This window comes from Aulonocara stuartgranti (assembly GCF_965226115.1).
Source record: "Aulonocara stuartgranti genome assembly, chromosome: 7".
NCBI classification, from domain to species: Eukaryota; Metazoa; Chordata; class Actinopteri; order Cichliformes; family Cichlidae; genus Aulonocara; species Aulonocara stuartgranti.
Window position 1 is genome coordinate 40,363,195 of NC_138945.1, and position 6,687 is coordinate 40,369,881.

The window sequence follows — 6,687 nt, forward strand, 5'->3', positions numbered from 1 at the left end:
AACCACGAGACTCGTGACCATCTGCTTTAAACAAAGACATGAAAAAAAATGTAGGAGACACAACGGTGTTTAAAAACAATCTCCTAAATTCAGAAGCCAAATATGACATTTCAATACAATAATAAAATGATTGGAGTCACTGGAAGTGTAAATGCACCCGTGGATCTTCACTAATTTCAAATCATCTGGGAACGTGTTAGCATAATTTTAATACACATTCCCAGGCCTGCGGTGCTTTTTCAAATTCTTCATTCCACATTTAGAGCTGAATCAACCAAACTTTCATCGCAGATATAAACTTTTGTGACTATTAAGTTACGTACAGACAACATGCATGACACATGAAACAAACGCAAAGGGAGAACGTGACATCGACTGGCAGGGGAACGATAATGACACGAACGGAATAAAAGAAAAATCCAAAGAAGTCTGATTTATAATAAGCCTGTCTTAAAGACATAGATATTAATAATCACAGTATACAGTATGTGATGATGTTTGTGCCCGTTACGGAGGATATACTTACATACACTGCGGTAATTACGGGAAGACACAGGGTGGTGATTCTGAAAGTCCACAACAGGAGGCAAACGTCCACCCAGCATTTTACAGTGAAAACAGCAGGACAGCTGTTACAGCTTTGGTTTTCCAGGGGTTTTGATGAGTTTCCAGAATATTTCTGCTCCTATAGTTTCCTGTTATTTCCAGCAGCTCCTCCAATCAGCACACATGCTGTCTGCCATTCAGAGTTTCCTATTTGTGAACTACAGAACAATTTATCCACAAAAACATCAACATAAACTTCAGATTTCAAATTCTTTTTTAAATCTAAAACATTAAAACCATGTTGGGTAACAAGGCTGTGACTCCACGCCTGAAGGCTGTGTGTGCGAATACGGGTTTGTCTGAATTCACTCAGCTTGTCTTTTCAGCATTATTTGTTTTGGGGGTTTTTTCATCCTTTTGGCTTCTGTTAACCTTCTGTGATCTCCACAGATGATGAGTAAATCTGTGAAGATCGCTGAGGCATACTTGCCAACCTTGAGACCTCAGAATTAGGGAGACATTCAAGAGGGCTGTTGGGGGGGGGTGATATACATATATGTACAAAAAACTTTTTCTCGGATAAAACTCGAATAACATAAATTACATTTCACCGTTATTATTGTCCGGCTGGAAACTTGGGGGTGTCCAAATTTAGAGGCTGCATCCACCTGAGGACCCGGCCCTCGCAGTCTAAGTGGGCCGGGTCCTCCGGAAGCTGGGTAGGCCAGAAGTGAGCGACTGTGAAATTGGACGGTCTAGCCTTCAGAATTACTTCACCTGGGGCCCGTTCTTCGTACGTCGCTTACTACATCCAAGATCAAATGACACATCCAAGATCAAATCATCGCGCTAACCGTGAGCTCGCTAATCCGGTTCCCCGAACACACCTGCTGTTGACGATTACTACAGCTGGACGCAGGAATGTGACATCACTGGGTGTCGTAAAAGGGGCTACGCATCGATAGTAGAAACATTGATCGGCAACCCGCTGATTGGTCGGCGAAAATGTCCAAGGGGCGTGCTCGGTATTTTCCGGCAGCAGAGCAAGAACTCATGAGGGAGGGATTTCAGGAGTTTCAGAGTTTAATTAAAACGCAAGAGAACACTGCAAAGGCTGCAAAAGCAAGGAGAGAGGGCTGGCAGAAAGTTGCTGACAAATCAAACTCGTAGGTAATTTAATAATAATAATAATAATGGATTGGGTTTATATAGCGCTTTCCAAGGCACCCAAAGCGCTTTACGATACCACTATTCATTCACTCCCACATTCACACACTGGTGGAGGCAGCTACGGTTGTAGCCAGGCTGCCATATCGCGCCATCGGCCCCTCTGGCCAACACCAGTAGGCGGTAGGGTAGATCTATCATATGACACTATATTGTCCAATATCATATGGCATTATATTATATTATAATATGTTATATTATATCCCCTTTCACATTAGAGCCACAACAGGACCCACAAGAACATGGGAACAAGTAAAAGTGGAATACAGGAGTATTCTACAGAATGGTAATATTTATCTCTTAGATTGCTTTGCGTCTCTTGGCAAGGTAATACTGGCCTGTAATACTCTGTTAGTTTGTTCATAACAGCAACCAAGAAAAGGGCAGAGGAAAAAAAGACAGGTGGTGGTCCTGCACCCCCTCGTCAACAAGTTGGTTAAGTAAATAATACCCTCACGGGAAAATCGATATCTCTCAATGAGCACACTGTCGCGCTGAGCTAAAGGATCCTGTCTGTCCCGCAATATACGCTGAATTCTGAGGACTCTCCTTATCAATCTTGCACCTTCCGCAATGGGTTGCTCGCGTATACGGACAGGACATGGCTGCGACAGACTTCCCAAATCCACCTTCGCTTTTATAGCCGTGGTCTCTCATCTTGATTACACGAAGTAATTTACAATTACTACTCTGAAATATGAATTACATCTGTAATAATCACATACATGTAATAGAATGTTAATAGTACATTTCCCTTTTTTAGGAAATGACCTGTATGTATCTGTGTGACATCAATAAAAGGATCAAGTGCTGCATTATCTTTAGTTACATTGATAATATTTATTTATGGTGAAACAGTGGAAAAATATCGCTGTTGCTTTCGTATAAATGAAGTGGACATACCTGCGTGGCCGCGATCTAATCCTGTTTACATAAAGTAAACCTGCTCCCGAGCAGGTTTACGCTTACGGCTCTGTTGCTATGACAGCAAGTCCCGGATGAGCTTCGGGGAACCGACTGATCCAGGATCACGCGAAATCGTCAACAATCAAATCCAGCTAACTTACTTAGCGAGGTACGAAGAACGGGCCCCAGCTCTCTCGGTGGAGTGAAACTCTGCTGTCTGCTCCTTACTATCTAAAATATAACAGGACACTGGCGTAAATTCTTGACCATCTCACACTTCTGTTTAATCAGTTTTCTCTTTGACGTTTATTCAGCTGTGTGAAAACCAAGGAGGAACCCTCCCGAGGGATTAATAAAGTTTTATTTAATCTAATCTAATCTAATCTAATCTAATAACTTTAGTCTCAGCCAAACCGATTTACTCATGAACAAATAAAACACAAAAGCCAAACAATAACATTTCTAAGTTATCTGAGTGACTTAGATATCATGTTTAGCCTGAGTAGTGAAAGAACGTGGGGTTTGCTGTTCTCGCCGGCTCAGATATTTGAAGTTTACACAGCTACATTCTCGCCTGAAAATATGTTAAAAGTTTATTTTGTGACCCAGAAAGAGAAATAAGAGTAGGCTAATATTAAAAGTAGCTCCGGCCATTGTTGGAAACTGGAATTGGCTCGGCCGCGCTATGAATTCTGGGATATGGTTTTTCAATTTTGTTGTCCAGGTGGAAAATCAGGAGAAATTCGGGAGAATGGTGACTCCGGGAGATTTTCGGGAGGGGCACTGAAATTTTGGATTCTCCCGGAAAAATCGGGAGGATTGGCATGTATGCGCTGAGGTCCGACTGAACCGGGAGAAAACCTGGGAGAAAGCGGCCTTTTAATCAGGATAGACTGGAGTAATGTGACGGCTCCTTCATGTGTCTCCTAACCACATGCATGAAGCTCTGATAACTGTTTGAATCTGACTTATATTTCTAGGATGAGACATCATGAAAGAATCATAAGCTGACTTTGGATGCTGCCGCCACTCGCTGTCATCAAACGATCTGCAGAGCAAACATGAGGAAGGCTCTGGATGCTCGAAGGGAAAGAGAAACAGAGGTTTGGGATTGAGCATGTGGGCGGCGGGGGCGTCCTGCAGGGGAAGCTGTTTTCTCTCCACACACTGGGCACCGAGCACGCCTCTGCTCCTCGCCAACGTGACGTCAGCTCGCTGCGAGACGTTTATTTTTGCGGCGTCGTGTGCGGCAGCCAGAATGTCTCTTTCATCCCGAAGATTGTGTGTCCTGATCTGATGGACCAATCCTCACTGGACTGTTCAGAGTGAACGCACGTGTGCAGAAGCATGAGCACATGACAGGAAGTCACTTGAAGTGATGAGAGAAACGAAACATTTGGATCTTGAAGGATTCGTGTATGAGTCACAGAAGCTTCTAGACTCCACTTTCTGCCAGGAGTTTAACGCCACAGAGTCAGATCATTTAAGAAGTCTTCCAACTAAAAAGTCATTTTGGATTCAAGTATTCTTGAAATAATAAGCAGGTTGCCGTGCCCTGATCCTGGTTCTATTGGAGGTCACTTCCTGGTAAAAGGGAGTTCGTCCTTCCCACTGTTGTCAGGTGCTTTGCCTTTGATATAAAGCAGCCTGACATTACTGTTGCTGTAAATTGGACCTATTGTAGACACCAAGTCTTCTCTTAGTGTGACTGCTGAGCTCTGCATGATCAGTGTTAGAGCCAACCTAGGTGAGAAGAACCAGGCTTCGATATATATGACCTCGAGTTAGAGGTGCTAAGGTATACGCCACTTTCCACTCAATGCAGCTTCAGTCGTGTTTTCAAGAAGGCAAAGGTCATCGGCATGCTGGAGCCTGGTCTTCTCCTCAGGGTGAGACCATCAGTGCCAGGTTCTGGTAATGGTGGTTTCATGTTTTCAGCCTGGAAACTTCTGGAAAAATATCTAACACAAGTTTTAAAAGATCAGCCTCAGAAAAGCACCGTGAAATGATTGCTGCTGTGATTTGGCACTAAATTAATACAATTCAATTGATTGAATTGTACTGAATGTTCTGATGGAATGAGAATGACAGCATGTAAGGTTTATGCCATAGCTGGCCTGAATTACCAGCATTTTATATACCAAAATCACTGGCATCATCCTCCAGTATGTGCAAAATAAAATAAATTGACTAATAAACATAGTTATTAATGCTAAAATATAAAGTATCTATGAATTTTCAAATGTACTGTTTTACAAAAAAGCTGAAAAAATAGTAAAAAAAAAAGTAAATTATTATTATTATTATTATTCATTAAGACACCAAATTGCAGTTATTTACGTTAGTTTTAGCGCTTCTCTAATTTCTCGAGGAAGTCCAGTGTGCAGCTCGGATTAGGATATGAAAACATGAATTCAGGTTGTTATTAGCTGAAAAAATATTAGCAAAGTCTTTAGTTTAAAACAAGTTTTTGACATTTTTCGAAAAAAAAAGTGTTTTCTTGTGTTTATGAATAATCATGAGTACATTAAACAGGTTTTATTTAAATTTCCTGTGAATCTGATCCTCTGTGTTATTATTCCATTAATAAAACAGAAATATGTGAGGCCTTAAAATTCATCAGGTCAGCCTTTAACACTCTGAAACCTGCAGTTAAATCTTCCTCTCTTCTGTCTGACCTGTTGAAACAACTCTTTGAGTTCTCCTTGTTTCAGCAGTACTGTGCGGTATCATGGAGAGGAGGGGGGGTTAAAGGTCACAGGGTCGCCATCATCCTCTACTTTGCCTAATTACCGGGAAGATGAGCGTTTAGCTGGCTGCAGTGGTTGGAGTGGTCCTGATGGGAGAAGCGTGGCAGCAGTTCAAAGTCTGGAAATATTTAATATTTAATACATCGATTAACATTAACAACTGAGGCAGAACTGTTTCAACAGTTCCATTATTATTTGATATCTCTCCATAGAGCCATGATGGGTGGTATAATGAAAGGTGGATCTCTATTTCAACCTTGAAGGAGTTGGGCAGAGTGCCAGTAATGAAGACGTATTAAAGCTTAATGTAGCTTAATGTAGCAGGTGTCATATATATAATGTACAGAAGCTCTTTCTAAAGCATTATATTCATCGCTACTACCTTAAAAGCCACTAAATCTTCTGGGCTAAGTTAGTCTGGCTATGATTCTCTTCCAATTAATCAATAGAAAAATTGTTAACACACCTTAACTGGGATCCATTAGTGTGTCCCTGGGTAATAAATGTTCCTGCGGTGCTCAGGGAGGGGGGCAAACTGCCTGCTGCACTCAGGTTAATGGGCAAAGTTGAGAGAAGTGACCACTAAATCTGCAAGGACACCACATTCACACTGGCTGAGCCTCGATCGCTGGCAAATGAGCACGGCTAAGAGCTAATCAATGGTTTCTGTGGGAGAGGAGGGAGAGCGGCGGGGCTCCGGAGAGACCTGAGACGACATCGAGTATGATTCATTTCACCTCCGTTTGAGTCCTCGCAGGCTTCATATTCCTTCGGTTTACAGTGAACGGCACAGGAAGTCTACCGCTGACGGAGCGGATCCCCCTGACCTCCTACAAGAGGACATCACAACATGATGCTCAATATGTGTACTGAAGCTGTATCTTATCTGTCACTCCATCATGTTATGACAGCAAAAGGAGGAGGAGGATGTCTGCTTCTAATAATAGTGGGAAAACATGAGTCCACATATGTAATGATATCTAAAGGTCTGACCTGACGTATTTTACACCCAAATCAGAGTTTTTCTGGAAGCGGTAACCACCAGAGATTACCATGAGTAACAAAAACCAGACCAGACCATCACAGACTGTTTTCGTACAGGTTGTGGTGTTCCACAGGGCTCTGTTATTGATCCTCTACTTTTTATTCACATTTAAATTATATTCTTGTTTGTCAAAGCACAAAATGTTTCCTACTTCATAACCAACTGTACAGGAGGGGATTGTTTTTATAACTCACCTGCTATAGTTTCATTAAC